General features: G+C 50.0%; 1 protein-coding gene across 8 annotated transcripts in view; it reads left to right on the top strand.

Annotated features, from left to right (window-relative positions):
* LOC111846925 (FH1/FH2 domain-containing protein 3-like) overlaps window positions 1-17077 on the top strand; it is a 90898-nt gene that overhangs the window by 15729 nt on the left and 58092 nt on the right. Inside the window, exon 1 of one of the 8 annotated variants that reach the window (XM_072706146.1) lies at window positions 2493-2989. The exons of the other annotated variants lie outside the window; for them this stretch is intronic. The gene's annotated coding sequence lies outside the window, so the exon portion shown is untranslated. Of the gene's footprint in view, window positions 1-2492; window positions 2990-17077 lie in introns of those variants that run through there. 8 annotated transcript variants of the gene reach the window in all.

Below are 17077 nucleotides of genomic sequence, written 5' to 3'. Positions count from 1 at the left end.
CTGGAGGACAGATACCCCTTTCCAAACTTCTGGGAAAAGGTTTGGGATTCAGGGCTTAGGAAGGAGTGCCCTTTAGTGGACAGAATGCTGCACCCCCCCCCCCCCCCCACGTGGCTGGGAGACACGAGATGGAAAGGCGTCAAGGCAGCGGCCTGGGGGGACACTTAAGGACATTAGCTAATTATTTGTCTGTAAACGATATGCTATCAACAATAAAGGCTTGAATTCCAGTGGGTGATTTTCTGTGATGTAGCATGACTTTCCCTCACTTTAGTAGGACATTTTACAAATTTTTCTTTTTTAATTTTTAAATTTAATCTAACATTTATAAGAGCTGATGCTAAAGTGGCTATATGGGTAAGTTGCCCCTGGATACTCAGGCAGATTACTAGTAGGTTACTAATCTGCTGCTGACCCCAATGTGAAGTTGTTTCTGGACAAAGGTTGAGGGAGAGGGGTCAGTCACCCAGCACTGACGCAGTCTCAGCTCACCTAGATTGGTGCTAAGCCCCACCCCTTAAATAAATGGGAGGAGCTTTAATCCCCTTTATCTGCTCCACGCTGCCCCCTGGCTGTATGAAGTAGTCTCACGCCCTCTCAGCACCCGTCAGTCCCCAGGCACACGACAGAGTCTGCTTAGAGATAGGGACATAGACATGCACTGGGCAAGGCAGATCTCCCAGGGGGGTTAATCTGTTAATCGGTTGATCTATGGTGCTGATTTGCGGTGTGGGGCCACCGTTTCATTAAAGCCCACCGTGTCCCCATTCATTCCGTCCGGCTCCCTGGTAGTATGATGGATATTTAACCTGTAACCTTTGTACATTTGGAATTTTCCAACAAACGGGGTCTGCGGCAGAGCATGTGAGCGGAGTGGAGCGGTGAGAATTTCCGCTCCTCGCTCACGAGGCTGTTGGCTCCGCCCGCTCCTCCGCTCTAATTCGCACTACGCCGCTCCGCTCAACACCGCTCCTCGCTCCACTAAAATTATCTCCCGCTCCAGTGAAATTGCTCCACACTCGCTCCAATTTAAAAGAGGGACAAATAACTGCATGCCTAACAAACGTCACCTTAAACCGATGCCTTATATCATAAACAAATGTGAGCAACGACACTCAGAGCAGAAAATATTTTTTTTTAAACAACATATAGGCAACAACGGACAATGGCAATGGCATTCCACACAAAATAGGCTTAAAAATAAAGGAATCAGTGGGCTTAATAGCCTAAAGAATATACAGGCTAAGCGCATCCACGTTTTAAATTCCTCAGTTATTTTCTGTTGATGCTGCTGCTGCGTCTCTCTCTGTAAAATAAAATTTCACTGACAGCGTTACATGAAATTTAAAAAATCCTATTAGACCTAATTTGAATGACAAACTAATTTATTTGATTACCAAATTATAGGCTTTTATACTTTTATTTACTTTATAGACTTGATATGCTACAACCATATAAAACTTGCTCACGTTTTGCTCTGGCCTCTGCGTGTTCGATTAGCACACTCATGTTTCAGAGAAAGGTCTTTTTAGATTCCAAAGCGGATCTAAATCTTGATAATTGTATAGATGAATTCTGGGAAGATTTGCGCACGCCTCAGAGTCGTAGTGTGAGCAGTATCGGAGCGAAATTGGAGCGAGACAGAGCGACCGCTCCAGCCTTAATTAAAAATCCGCTCCGCGCTCTGACCAAATTTCGCCCGCTCCGCTCCTCGCTCACGCTCCGCTCCTCACTCACGCTCCACTCCACTCCGCTCACATGCTCTGGTCTGCGGTCTGCCAATCAGTGCCATCCCCAGAACCGCTTGCTACAGGGTGGTGGGTGTCATGGTTGCATCATCTCCTGCCGCAGTTCTGATGACTGAGGCCACCATCTCAGGGGGAACAACTGGGGAAGTTATCCCGGGGGTGGCTTTACAGCATCATGGGGGCCCGATTTTGTCTGGGAATTATGCACGGTGGAGTAACCGTGGGGCCCAAGACCACAGCAGCATTCCCAGATAATGAGGGACACGTCAAACGCTCGCTGACCACTTTGCGTGGAATTTAGGGGCAGGTGGACGGAGGAGCTGTAAGTGTCCGGGGGCCTTCAGCGTCCAGAACCTCGGCAAAAGATCTGTGCTGATGATTAACTTGACCCATCCAAAAAGCCACCTCTCTTTGCTATTGTTTACTGGTCCCAGCTCATCATCCATCGCCCACTTGCTGGGGGACACGGTTTCCCTCCTACCTCAGCCATGTTAGCCGTTTAGCTCGTTTATAGTGAGCCTGATGCCCTGGGATACGTTCTGTTCCAAGCTGTTACTGACGGGCCATAACCATGTGATTAGCCCGGCATGCTAACAGGGACGTTAAAAGTTTTAGGGCTGGATCGCTTCACTCGCTTCAACTGTGGTGTCGCTTTTTTGGGGGGGGGGGGGGGGGGGAATCGCTGTCAGCTTAAAGTAGATTGTGCGCTAAATTAAAGTTTCCAGACGATGTTTGACTGCGAGGTTGGGAACAACATTTAAAGGCCGCCTTTTCGCACGTTGTTAAACGTTAAGGCTAGTCATGGTGTTACTTTGAGGATAATATAGTACAGCGGGTATGGCTGGATACACTTGCGCCCGTCCCAGGAGGGGCCCCCGCTCTTGTACTCTAGGGCACGATACTTAGCCTCGATTGTTCCGGTGAAATCTGCAGCTGTGAAAATGTTCTGAAGGGGGGGTTAGGTGTCAGCAAAGAATCCGACAAAGACGAGCTCAGGGGGGCATTCGCAAATCGGGCTGAATTTACGCGTGCCATGGATTCTGCCTCCCCAGCCTGGTCCGGTTCCAGAAACAGGACGCTATTTTACGAGCGATAAATCCCGCCCGGGTTCCAGGCAGCGCAGGGAGCAGACGGAGCGTGGCGTTTGTGTGTACCTGGACGGGCCGCAAGAGGACCGGTGAGGATCGGGTCCGTGAAGGTGCCGCTCCACTGGCAGGCGGGTATTTGCCGGATTTGCGATGGTGAGTTTGCGTATATAGCGCAGGTTATGTTATTGTGCAGAGGACACTAGAGGAGAGATTTACGGCTTCCAGAGTGAAGTCGATGTTCCGACGGGGCAGTGACTCAGCACGGGAAACCGCCGCGTAAGCCTGCCAGTATGGACTTACTGTACGCTCTGTCGGGGGGGGGGGACCACTTTATCCAGGCCCGAGTCCATCATGGAAAACTTTTGCTTTTCTCTGTGATTTGTGGTTAACCTGCCTGCCCTCTTGCAGGCTAACTTTAGAACGTCAGAGTTATCTGTACAGAGAGGGGAAGATGAACTACTGTGTGAAGATGGGGGCGAGACGCGGGGGGGGGGGGGGGGGGGCCTGAGCCACCATGACACACGCCTGGAACTCCTGACCAGACAAAACCACCATTAAATGACAGGTACCTTAGCTGCTGCTAATTATGTGTTTTTATGAACTGCATTAAGTGTGGCTGACATATAATGCTGATTGAGCTATTTTCCTGAGGGAAATGTTCAGTGACTTTCTTGTTTTAAATAAGCCTGAACTAATTTGACATTAAAAACCTATGATACAGTAGTTTCATGTCTGTCTATTTGAATATCGCTTTTGGAATAAAAAAAACAAGTTGGATATCAAAAGGCCATGTTACTGTTGGACAAATTAGCCAGTGAAAATATAGAGTGTCAGCTTTGATTTACGTGCTGTTTCCTTTGAATGGCTAAAAGCCACACGCAGGCCGGCTGTACGCCGAGCTGCTTATTCCCCATGGATTTAATTCATAACCTGATCAAGGATATGGAGGGTGGCCATGACCAATCACCGTGGTCACATGACCGATCACTGTCATCATATGACCAATTACTGTAGTCACATGACCAAATAGACAGCATGCCGTTACGAGCAACCTCTTTAGAGACGGTGAAGGCCAACTGGATCACAGATGGATATGGGAAGCTGGACCCCAAACAAACATCAGTAGCAGCATTTCAGACGACCTGGGTCTGAGACGGTCATGGCCCATCAGATCCCAGACTATCATGGGCAGTTTATGGGGGGCTGCGGCCAACTGGACCCCGACGCAAAGATGACCGTGACCGGTGGCGTCTGGTGAGGCGATCATCTCCGTCTGCAGCAGCTTGGGCCAGTGCTTCCTGCTGGGAGAGCCCCCCCCCCCCACACATTTGGTATGGCTCGGTGACTAACCTGCAGAAAGGCAGCGGGCTAATCACCCTTAATTAAAACAGGGGGGATTACCCGCCGCTCACGTTTCTCTGCAGTCCCAGCACCCGATTGGGATCAGCGATGGCTGGGGGGGGGGGGGGGCAGGCACGTGGCGAGGGGTCCCTCATCGTTTAATTGTGCATGTCGCAGCAGACGGGTCCCGATGTTATCCGCCTGCGTCGGCCGGTGAGTCCCAGCCCATGATGACCTTTCCATGCTCCTCGTGCAGGAATTAAGCTGGACACTCAATACCACTGATTAAGTAACATCAGCTTAGAATTTTATTATGTACTGTTATGCGGAGAGGAGCCACCACCATACCACTGAGCTCAGGGTCCTGCCGTCTGCGGGAGTCACCTGACTGGACTGTCATTCTGTAACTGAAGGCCTCCGTTCTGGGTTTGCCGTGAGGACTTTTCCTTTTTCAGTGAATGGATGAAGGCAAACTGTGGAGAATATGAGCATCATGCATGCGATAAATTATTAATGGCTTAGTGCCAAAGGTACAACAGAATGGTCCTGTGTGCCCAGGCCAGCACACTGTTTTTAATCACGTCTGAGACCCTCTCCAGTCTAGCTCGTCGAGTGTGTCTGTGTGTGTGTGTGGGGGAAAGGGGGGTGGGTCGTCGGTCATTCCGTGCCGGGTCCTCGAGCGCAAATCCGGCGATTCCATAGCATGCGACCGGGTACAGCGGAATGGCCTGGGCGCATTCCTGCCTGTCAGCGTGAGAAACCGGGGCTGACATTTCATACGCGTGGCTCTGCGCAGCGCGGTGTGGCGGCCCGACCTAATCACAGCCACCACCGGCCCAGATGCAGCGCCGCCTCGTTAAGAATCCACGACCCGATTTGTTTATTACATTCCCTCCCCGGCCGCCACCCGACACCCCGCTTATGCTGCTCAACGAGACCGTTTGTTTGCTTTCATTCTGAGAGGATGTTCCAGCTAAACTAAACTGCGGGTGGAGTGTATTTGGGGGGGGGGGCTTTCGGTTTTTAATCAGGACTGGGGGGGGGCTAGCAGATTGGAGCAGGAGGAGACACGTGCGGTCACCTGATCCTGTAGAGCCTCTGGGGAATGAGGGGAAGATGCGAATACAGTATCGCTGTTACTCCCATTTGGGGCCGCATTGCGCCTCCTGCTGGAGGGCTGCATTATATCACATCGTGGTCTTGGTCATGTGACCCCTGTGTCCCCCGCATCTTGGTTACAGTACCTTGTGGGGGGGGGGGGGGGCATCTCAGAGGGCTGGTCAGCTGACTGAGGAATGTGCACATTCATGTCACCTGTTGCTTATTTACACTGGTTATAAATAGTCTGGTTTTGTTTCCCCCCCAGAATCTCGCCCAGACCTCAATGGTCGTCCCAACTCACTTTTTACAGCACAGGGACAAGGACGAGTATAACAGCGGGTGACATTTTACAGTAGCCAAAGAGCGCAGAACAGAGCAGTAATGTTGCTGTCTCTGTAATGTAATGTGTTGCTCGTGGTCATGGAGACAGAAGTTCACACTCGATAACCCCCACAGGTACATGTTAGACTGTGGATAACCCTAATCCCAGCTACAACAACCTTAACCCTACCCAGCCCTAACCTTACCCATAAGTACCCAAACAAAATACAAGGCATTTTTGGTTTTTGATTGCAGTCGTAGAGTTTTATAAAACTGAAATTGAGTTTTCCCTTGTGGGGACCCAAAGAAATGCTCCCCACGTCATCAAAATAACAGGTTTTTATCACATTGTGAGGATATTTGATCCCCACAATATAATATACCCCCCCCCCCCCACACACACACACACACACACCAGCCCTCTGCTTCCTCTCCTCCAGACCGGAGGCTCTCCGTTTACTTACTGTAATCACAAAAATAAACCGAGCTATGAGGATGACGCATGATTTTAAATATACAGCGGCCTATAAATTCTCATTTATTGATGCCCCCCCCCTCCCTCTGCAAGATTGTTATCGCACCTCCGTTTGGAGAAGCTCTGTCGTGGAGGGGGAGGTCTGTCTGGAATCGCCGCCCTGTCCGGCATACAGGGAGCGGGCAGGTGGGCTTTTAATTACCTCCCTGTCATTTACAACCCCCCACCGCTCCCCCCGAATGACAGCTTCCATTCCGTTCCCGTGACTATAGGAGGACAGGGTGCTCATACACTAGCGTGCATACCTGGTCATGTGCGCAAAAGGACAGAGTGGGTATGAAAGGCGTATGAATCCAGGACTAACCCCCCCCAACTCCCCCCAGCCTTGTCTTTCTCCTGAGGGTTTAATTTTAGCCCCCAGGCCGGCGCTGTGCTGTCTAATGCTCGCTGTGCGCCGGATCCCGGGCCCCGACAGCCGGCCCTGCCTGTTATCTTTGGAGGGTGCTGACAGCAGAGAGACATCTGAGCGCGGAGTCGAGTGTCAGAGCCGCTGCCGGACCGGGCCACGTCTGGGAGCTGGGGGGGGGGGGAAAGAGTAAAGAGGCTGACAGAAAGAGAGGAAAAGGATAGAGAGAAAGAAAGAAAGACATGGAGGGACAGAATGGAGAGGAGAAAGTGAAGATATGGCAGAGAGAGTAGGGAAGAAAGGCACAGGGGCGAGCTGGGGGGGGGGGGCAGCCATTGACAGTAAGCCATTTTTTGGTGCTGAGCATCATGGGAAATGGCAGAGGCGACCAGGAAGCTAGAGAGAGGCCTTCTGGGAGACGATGGTCCTGCTGCTATCCCTGGACCCACTTAGATCAGGATCTTCTGCTCTTTGTTTCCAATTGTACTGGCATATTTCACTAAACTAATCAGCTTTAATGACCCCCGGTGGCGGGGGTAGGAATTACACTCCTCCTGCATGTGTTGTGTTTGGCGTTGCAAATGATATTTACGATATTTATAGACATCTCTCTCTTTTGCTCGGTTAGCAAAACAGACTGTAGCTCGGCAGACTGAGATTGAACTTTGCCGGTTTTTTGTTTGGTTTCATGTCAGTGTTGTTTGTTTTTGTTCATGTTTGTTGCTTCTGTTGTCATTTATTCAGCATGAATATTTGGAAAGATGCCCAGAAGTAGCCATTCCTTAGTTTTGCGCTTTTTTTAGCTGTGTCTCTAATTCTGCACCTAATTGCTTTACCTGCTAAATTTTACTCGAGCACTTCGATTAAAGTCATTTATGTAAAAAAAAAAAAAAAAAAAAAAAAAACAAAACTTATCCCAAAACTCTCCCCCCATTAAGTCTCCCAGTTGCAGCATTTAGACAGATATCAATTTCCAATACGAGAGCGTCTCATTTTGCGTATGATTTAAATCCCCCACCATAATCGGGGTTTCAGCCAAATAGGACCCGCGATATTACTCACAGAAATAAGTCCGGAAGTATCGGTTTTGACCCGGCCTGGCTTTCACAGGACCAGCTCGGGGCTCGTGAGTCAGAATGCTGCCCTAACAAAGACCAAAAGCCCAGCTGACGTGCCTCTTTGGGCCCCTTATAGGATTTGATATTTTAGGCAGTAGTTGCCAGCGGCTTCTCACCCGTTCTGTCTATAAATAGCCTCTCCCTCTGCCCCCCCCTCCCTGCCCCGGCGCCCCACCGGGGGCTAGTTTACTCTGCCGGTTCACGGCCGCCAGCCCTTCTTCTTGAACCCGGCACGCCAGCGGTGAACGTTCCCACATGTACTTCACAGCCTGGAGGAGGTTCGAGGGCGGTGGTGTGGGGGGGGGTTCCCCTGAAAGGTCTCCAACAACAAAAGTTTGGGGCAAAACTACAAAGTAAGAGCGAGATGTGGTGGCTGGGGGCGGCTGGGTGTCACACCTCGGAAACGTGCTTATCACGGAGGCCTGACGCGGAGGCCTGACGCGGACGGCCTGCTTAATATCGCCTGTCTGGCCTCTAATGCCCTAATCGAAACACTTTGTTCTGACGGGCGGGGCCCGTTCGCTGCAGCTGTTTGCAAGTTCGACACATTTAGCAGCTATGTTGAATCGGCAAATAACGGCCGATATTAAGGTTTGCTGAAAAGCGAGTGAAGTCAGCTCCTTGAATGCTGATTCCCCACTTCCCGTTTGTTTGAATGCAGTTTCGTCTGGATGCAGTTTTTTGTTTTTATCCATCGTCATGTGTGCAGAATAAACATTTTATACAGTGCAATGAAGTTCGGAGAAACAGAGAGTGGTAGACGTTTGCTGTGAGCATGTGGGTGCATTGTGTGTGTCTGTCTTCATGATGTTGCCCTGTTTCCTCAGTCCTGATGTAGTGTCAGCTGGAAGACAGGCACTCAGTGGTCTACATTTCACCTTCCTGCATCCCTGCCAGCACCCCCAGGAGCCTAGTCACGGCTGGGCGGGTCAGGGCCGAGTCCTGTCAGGGCCTGGAGGTCCCGATGAGTCAGTACAGGCCTGTTCTACCCAGTCAGCACCTGCTGGGGGTCATATAAATAACACTCACAAACACCCGTATGATAATTTCCTCGTGGTGATGGCCTGCTTAGATAAGCAGGAGAGTTCGCACTTTTGTTCCAAATATTCGTCGGATGATTTTATCAATCCCGGTATAAAAGAAAAACAAAGAGTACAGGCTTTTTTTACAGCAATTTCTATCATTTTTTTGCCTTGCCTCTCATGCATCAGGTCTCTTAATGTCTCTCCATCTGACATGCTAGTTCTGAGGGCCTAACCCTAACCCTAACCCTAACCCTAACCACTGAGGGCCTAACCACTGAGGGCCTAACCACTGAGATACCCTGAGCAAGGTACCACCCCTAATCACTGCTCCCCGGGCACTGAATTAGCTGCCCCCTGCTATGTCACATTGTCACCTATGGGTTAAATGCAGAGGACACATTTCGTTGTTGTGCACTGTGTGCTGTGGTGTGTCAGCAATGACAATAAATCACAAAATTCTAAATTCTAACCCAAGGCTGGGGGTGACGTGGCCGGAAGTAGCCAAAACAGTCCAAACTTACATCATCAAGAAGAAAAACAAACCGCCATATTTTGCCTGTGAGTAGTACTGCATTTTCTCTTGTGTGTCGACTTCTGACATACTTTTCCTGGATTTTTCTCCTCCTTACGTGTGACCTGAGCTGTGAGGAGTCTGGAATCACCGTCCCCTGTCCCGCACCCCCACCCCCACCCCCGCCCAGGCGAGTCATGCCTGGCTCTGTCTGGACCCAAGCGAACATGCGACTCCACACCGACCCGCCAGGCAGCTGCGTTTCTTTTTCACCGTGAACCCTAGCTGACCGGTTTGCAAAGTCCGCGTTTTTATTTTTACGGCAAGCTCTCGTTTTCGCAAACGCTCTCTCCTTCCCTCCCTCTCTCTCTCTCTCTCTGCCTCCCTCTCTCTCTTCCGATCGCGTACAGGCCAACGTGGCCCAAGCCGGCGGGGAGGAGAAGCCGCGGAGAAGTTGTTTGTGTTGGCCTGCCACGGTCCCGGCCGGCCTTCACGCACCATGCCAGAGCGTGAGGATGCTCTCCCGGCGTTTCCATGGAAACCACCATGGCAACGCTCCCCTAACGTTTGAGCGACTACTTTATGCCCCCGGGGGGGGTCTCCTTTGCTCGTGCCAGGAGTGCAGGTTAATGGTTTTAGGAGATGTGAAGGGAGGTGAAAGAAGCATCCGGAAGGCAGTACGCCGGGGGGGCACCACAGACTGGCGCCGCACCATCTTGACGCATGAGGGTGAGGGTCAGGCTGCCGGTCTATGCCAGGACAAACAATGAGCGCATGCCATCCCATCACGTCTTCTGGTTTGTTGCCGATCTCTGAGGGCTTCCATGGAGACCGGGCCACCCACCCCAGATCCCCTCTCGCCCCGACATGGACGGCGAACTCAAAACACTCTAAACTTGTTGAAATGCAGAATCGTTTATCTCCCTAGATACTTCAAATTAGACCATCAATTCGACCCGCAGACAGGAGGTGTTTTCTCAGCCCGGCACTGTGGGGCTCAAAGGCGACCTAGAGTAATCTCGAACCGGTCAGCTGGAGACACGGGTCCAGTCTCTTGTCTTTCTTGGGCGCCCTGAGGGAGGCTTGGATTCTGAGGTGCCGGGTTGAGGTCACTGCTGGAATGGAGGATCAACTGCTAAAAATACAGAAGTGAGACACCATCCTGTGACTCATCCCCCCATCTTCCCATAATGCAACCTGACCAGCCCTGTCAGTCTTCAACCCATTGCTTCATGGGTAGCAGAATAACCGTCTTCATGTTGTCAGGGGAAGGGATCCCTGCTCCAGAGTAGATGAATGAGTGAATTACGAGACCTCCATCTTCACTGGCACGGACATGAAGAAAGCAGAGTGTCTAGCAGCTGGGGGGGGGGGGGTTCTCGAACTGCCTATGGTCATGTTAATCAAAGTGTTTTTACACGTTATGACAAATTACACATATGCGGTCCCACCCTTTAGATTTTCAGCTGTATCCCATAAAAAGCAGCTGAGGTATTTGCTTGCGAGGCCCACTCACCCCCTGAAAATTCAGACCCCCTCTTTGCCCCCACCCCAGGCTCCTGTTTCCCTGTTCACGCCACGCTACTTTATATTTGGAACCTCTATGTCACAAATTAGCGACTTTCCGCTGTGAGCGCCTATCTTGTTGGGATCTGCAGATTCTCGTGGATTTTTTTGGCAGCAAAGGTGGAGGGTAGATTGAAGGGTGGAGGTCCCGCCAAATGCCTTCTTAGTTTGGTATTTGCCCACTCTAGAGCACTAGCATTAGCATTATCCATTAGCACTTAGCACGTGTTCGGCCATTAGTGCCAGCCTGAGGCCTATAGGTTCACACCAGAGTGGCTGATATAGATGCAGCTGCTGATTGAACCTCATCCTCTCCTGTAACGTGAAGCACACGCCCGCTAGCACAGGTCACAAAGCGGTCACCAAGCCTCTTTATTAAGCATAGCATCGGAGCTATATTCAGAGCACTTACTGCAACAGTGAGACACTTGTCAGCTTAGTGCAGGCTGACACATTCGAGCTTTTCTGGAATACTTGATTGTTTTTTTTATTATTATGTGAGTAGATAATAACTAGCATTACTAATGTGCTTAGTGTGATGTTAACCTGGATTGAAGCCTGATTCTAATGCCCCAGCTGTCCTAGTGCCACTAACATTCCTCAGAAATTTACTACATAGTCTTTTTTATCCCAGTCTTTCAGTCGAATGCAAATCATAGCATTCTCCACGTCCAGTAAGCTACCATGGCTCCGAGTCCAAGATCAGCTCAGAGCATGTTTACATCTGAGGGGCCATAATTGTGCCGCTTCCTCTGGTCTTCCCTGCTCTTTTTAATCATGTAATATTTAAAACGAGCTGCAGTTTGTGTTTTTCCCTCTGTGCCGAGGCCGTGGGGCCGGCAGACACGGCCTGACCTTTTCCAGGGCCGGTTATAGAGCTCAGCTGCACTGGCATGAGCCCACAGCACCCTGTGGAAGCGACCCAGTGCCCCCTGGCGCCATGTGGCTTCTGTCGGGCCACTTTCTTCCGCAGTTGGGCGGCTTTCAGTCTTCAGTCTCGGGACGGGATTTTTTATCGTCCTTCTTCTGATTGGCCAGGCCTCAAGGCCTCTTTCTCATAGAACCTGATGACCAATCGGGGTCTTGATTTCCCGGGCTTTTCCGTTTGACCCTGGGGGCTGCAGTGACTGGGCTGGAGTGTGTCCTCACCAGGTCGGGGTTCCGATCCGACGCGGTCTGCTCCGTGCCCAGCGGGGCAGACATTCTGAAGAGGGTCAGTTGGCTTTCATCTCCAGACCACTGTGACTGAACACGCCGGCCGCATTGGATCCCAGTTAGCATGGAGGATGAGTCAGCCTTTTTTTTCCCTCTCAAAGGCCTTCCACCACCGCCCCCTGCTGTTAACTCCATCAAATTTAAATTATTCATGGAACTGAGGGCCTTCCTAAATTATTCAAGGGCCCAGTAATGGAATCTCTATGGACAGCGCAGTGCGGTTGCTCTGAGGTCCTGATCATTCTGCTTTGTTCTCCTTGGTTCAGAATGTGCTGCAGGTGGTTTGACTGTTAAGGATTCACCTCTTTAAAGAACAAAGGGGATACGTCTGTTGTACCCTAATGGGGTTTAGCAGAATATCCAGCTCTCTGCAGTAACATTAAACTGACATTTAAGCATTTAATCGCTACTAAATGGGCTGAAGGTGTTTGCAAAGTCTGGTCGATGCCCTGAATATACACACTTATAACCAGCCTAAGTTAGTTGTACTGACATGTTTAAAAAGCCCAGTTCGCACTTTATGTTACAATCCAGCCTAACCAGCAGCAGGTGGACTTCAAACAGAGTGGAAAGGGGGGATTTTTCAGAAACCTTCAAAGGAGATTATTTCTGTAACTCGTTTATTTTTAGTGGCCCAAAACGGCATTAGTATTATAGCAGACAGTATTTGTAGAATTCATAGCTGCAAATAGCAGGTTCTGAAGCTGCCAAACGCGACTGAGCAGAACTCGGTCTGTGCCGATGGCTATCGGGCCGGCGGCTTTGAACGGCAGCGGCCATCAAAGAATGCTGCGATTTCACACAACATTAGAGTGATAAACCTGGACCGTTTCCCGACAAGCCCAATCCACCTGGCGTAGGTCCGAGGTGTATGTGCGTCTGCGTGTTCCTCCTCATTTGGGAATTACTCTGTTTATGTACATGTGATCCTGTACTGCAGTAATGGGAGTTGGATAGATGAAAGAGCGTAATTATAAAATTATGAGCAACAAGCTATGAGCAACAAACTCTCTTGCTCACTCTCTGATGAACTTTAACCACAGTTCCTTTATATATCTCCATTTGCATTTATTGCATATATAATCATTCTAATATTTTTCATAGCTCCTTCTTGCCCTGCAATGGGTTGGCACCCCATCCTGGGTTGCCCCCTGCCTTGTGGCTGTAGCCTCCAGGATAGGCTCTGGACCCCCCCTCAACCCTGAATCGGACAAGTGCTTACAGAAGATGCACGGATTCCTGCCAAACCATCACATGGCCCAAAACATATTCTTCTGTTTTTCCATATGCGGATCAACATTCACACCTACAGTGATTGAGTGGGTGATTTATAAAGATGATTCCTAAAGTTGTTTTTATTGTTTTGCAGAAAGGCTGCCTCGTTGTAGCACACAGAACTAAAAGAGCCCTTTCTGTCTGCCCACTCATGTGTGGCATCTGCTCGCGGCGGTAGGACAAGGATTATCTTCAGCAGTTAAATCGGGCGATGATTTACTAGTACCGCGGTTGCCGGGGTAGCGGTGACTCGCTGCCAGTGCGGTGGAGCTGTCAGCGTTAGCGTTTTTTTTGTTTCCTGATGAGGTTCCGGCTGAGTTTGTGCATGTTTACACGTGAACCACGGCGGTAATCACCGCTTTAGGGTCAGGGGTTTGTGATGAAACGCCTTCGTCGGATGGTGGCCGTAAAGGAGGGACACAGCACTGCCCCAGACCGATTTCCGTTATCATATACAACAATCATGAATGGATTAGCTATTAGCGGAGCGAGGCCTGCACAGCGTTAGCGAGGACGGCTAACTGTCGTGACAGAACGTTTACCCTCCTCTCATGGTTTGATCTAATAAAAACCTCATGCAAGTAGGTTTTGAGCACGGCCAGGGAGTCAATGATAGCATGATGACCACACAACTGTCACATGATGGGTCTTCTCGTCGAGCGAGCCTGCCCTACTGTATGTCATATTTTCATTTTTAGATCTTTGGTTGTTCCTGGACTAGCGATATGCCGGGAGATACCTTCTACTGACGTCGCCGCTGGCAGCACCCACCCGGCCACTCGCCACGCAGCCACGCAGCCACGCAGTCACGCGGCCACGCGGCCACGCAATCACGCGGTCACGCGGCCACCCGGCCACTCACCACGCAGCCACGCAGTCACGCAGCCATGCAGCCACGCAGTCACGCAGCCATCCGGCCATGCTTCCAGTCACTGTAGTGAACACGAGTGTAAATGCAGGGTTTTTTTAGTTTAAACCAAAAAGTTCTGTACATTTAATGATGGGATAAACTTGTATTCATTCATTTACTTTTCAGTTACTGGTATTACTTAATCTCAATATGTACGTATTTATTTATTGATCTATCAATTTATTTGGTGACAGTAGTTATTTTCTTGTTTAGCGTATCATATTCATATTTGACTTATGATATTTCCAACCTATGATGGGTTAATCATAATATATCCCCATTGTAAGTCAAGGATCTTCTGTATTTACATACTTGTAACCAAAAGGGGGATATGGGGAACTATCGGTACCAAAGAAATCTCCCATAATTAACAGCATAATCTGTGATACTGTTCAAGGTACTTTTCTCTTATTTGTAAATTAATATTTCTTGTTTGTAACAGTATTTCAAAACTATTTTTAGCGCATAATTCAGTTATAACTTGACCATGATGCGCGAGGAAAACTTATTAATCGACTGGTGGAGACTTTTCTTCCTCAAAGCTAAAGTGATAAATTCTGCTAAACCCTGGTTCTCACACAAAGTCTCTGAGGGACTGTGGGATCTTGCCGGTCTTTATTTATCCGTCTGATTGACCTGCTGTATGTCACCTGCATCTGAAACCACGTCACAGCCCAACGGTTCCTAGACGCCGTACATCTGAGCGCTGTCTCAAAGCTTCAGGCAGACAGATTGCGTCGGAGGAGGCCTGGTGTCCCGATTCGTGCGGGGTGATGGATCTGGACGAAGTTTTTGCTTTGGCCCCACAGTGATAGATCAGGGTAATGATATCATGCAAAATCAGCTGTGATTTAAGGCTGTTTGCATGCCGGGGACATAACGGTTTATGTAATAAATCTCGCTGCCTGTCTCTCATAGCCTGTTCTCCCCATGTTCTTGTCTGTATGATCAGAAGTCTACTTCCCTCTGCGCAGACTGTGTACATGTGGCCTGACTTTCACAGGCGAGACACGCCGCGTTCCACTAACAGCGCAGAGCCGCTGGTTCCGCCAGGAGAGATCCTCACCTGCTGACCTTGACACCCCCCCCGTTTCCCCCAACTTAAGGCTGTGCTTGTCAGTCTCTAAAGCGTCATAAATGTTATTTAGAGACCCCGATTCCTGGTTCCCTGTTGTGGACAGAGACCCGGAGCTCACACAGGTGCTGGTCTGGATGCGTGACACAGGATGAGTCATGTTGGTGTTCCGGAGGGGCCCCAAGACGGCGGATCCCCGTGGGAGGGGGGCGGAGATCATCCACGTGGAGCCGCAGTCCCGGTTAAACCAAGAGCTGAAACTTGTTTGTGCCGAAATGCTGTTTCTTCTCCCCCAGTTTGCACGGAGACAGCAGGTAGATCTTGCTTTGCTTTCAGGTGACACTTTGGCTACCGGTCACCTGTCTGTGAATCCTCGTGGGCGTGAGGTACAGTTACGGATCCGATTAGACAGGGGGCAGCAGGGAGCAGACCTATTTACTGGTCTGTGTACGGTGTGGTGGCTCTGTGGTCAGTACTGCTGCCTCATGCCTCATGCATGTGGCCTTTGTACGTTCCTGTGTTTTCGTGTGGGATTCCTCTCACAACCCAAGGCCATGCAATTAGATGAATCGACTTTTCAAAATGGCGGCCCGGTGTTCAAATGTACGAGTGCCTGCCGATGGACCGGCGTCCCTGGCTGGTACTGCCCGGGATCTGCTGCAGGCTCGTCGTCACCCCGTAATGGATAAGCAATGCCGAAATAAAATTAGAAACATCCGGTTAAGCTGTTACAGAGCATTGTTTGTGTCGCCTCGGAAACAGCCAAGGTGCCTGCCGGAATAAAGACAGCTCCAGGCTGAGAACATTCCAGAATCTGGGTCTGGAATGTCCATGGCACATGACATTTCAGGGTGATGACAGAGGACATGGAGCTGGGGGGGGAGGGCTTTACCAGCATGCACATATTATTCTGTTATATCACCGTTTGAGGAGGAAAAAATGGCATCTAAAGAGCTCCGTTTTCAGTCGTCGCGTTTCTTGGGATGTTCACCTGTGTTTTCAGATCCTGAGGGAATCGCCAGGACAGGATGAGGATCTTATCATGTGTTGGGACCAGTCTAGGATGAGGCCGGGGATTTGATTAAGGCATGGATGGGAGTGTTTTTGGGGCTCTCTATCCTGGGAGGCCTGGTAGGTCGAAGGTCGTAGGTCAGAATGACCCGTTTTGTCCTGGTTCCTGGTGGCTGGGTTGTCTTCCTCCAGACTTCTCAAAGGCATCTCCTGCTCCGTTACTGAGTGGCACTGTTACTTGTTTTTTTCCCCAAAGAATATTATTAATTATATTAATATATTATTAGTATAGGAATATTATTATTATTAGGATTGTATTTTTGTGTAGAAAGTTATGCATACAGCGTTTTTCACAATTTTTATCCTTCCAGTGTGGGTTGTTTGTTTCCAGTGACAATTATACCTACATACACTGATATAACGTGCGTGATTGTATACCTGATGGGGTCGTGGTGTGGAAAAGGTCTTTTCTGTCTCATAATCCTCTTCATCTTTGTCATTAAGCATCTTACACAACTTCCTGACCTGAGATTCTCTCCCTGCCCCATTCTAAGCCAGATTAGCTCGGTAGCGCTCCCTAGGGGTCACAGCCTGACGGTGCGCTGTCTGGCCTCGAGGCGGTCTATTCTGGCGAGCTCCTCCATCATCACCCGTCTGCTGTCGTGTCGCCACCTCGGCATTAAATCGCCGTGGATGGCATGGCGGGGGATGGGAGGGGGGTCGGACATACGAGGATATCAACGCCGCACCTCTGTGTCCCGGACTAAAATGGCGGGGCCCAGTCTCCTGTTCGACCAGCTTGGGGTTCATGAACAAGGTCATCTGCTACCTTCTGGGCACATAAAGTGAGATTATCATAAAGAGCTGTAGCCAGAATGCCCCCCCCCCATC

This window comes from Paramormyrops kingsleyae, chromosome 23 (assembly GCF_048594095.1).
Source record: "Paramormyrops kingsleyae isolate MSU_618 chromosome 23, PKINGS_0.4, whole genome shotgun sequence".
NCBI classification, from domain to species: Eukaryota; Metazoa; Chordata; class Actinopteri; order Osteoglossiformes; family Mormyridae; genus Paramormyrops; species Paramormyrops kingsleyae.
The sequence above is the reverse complement of the archived record's forward strand: the minus strand, read 5'-3'. Positions and strand labels throughout refer to the sequence as shown.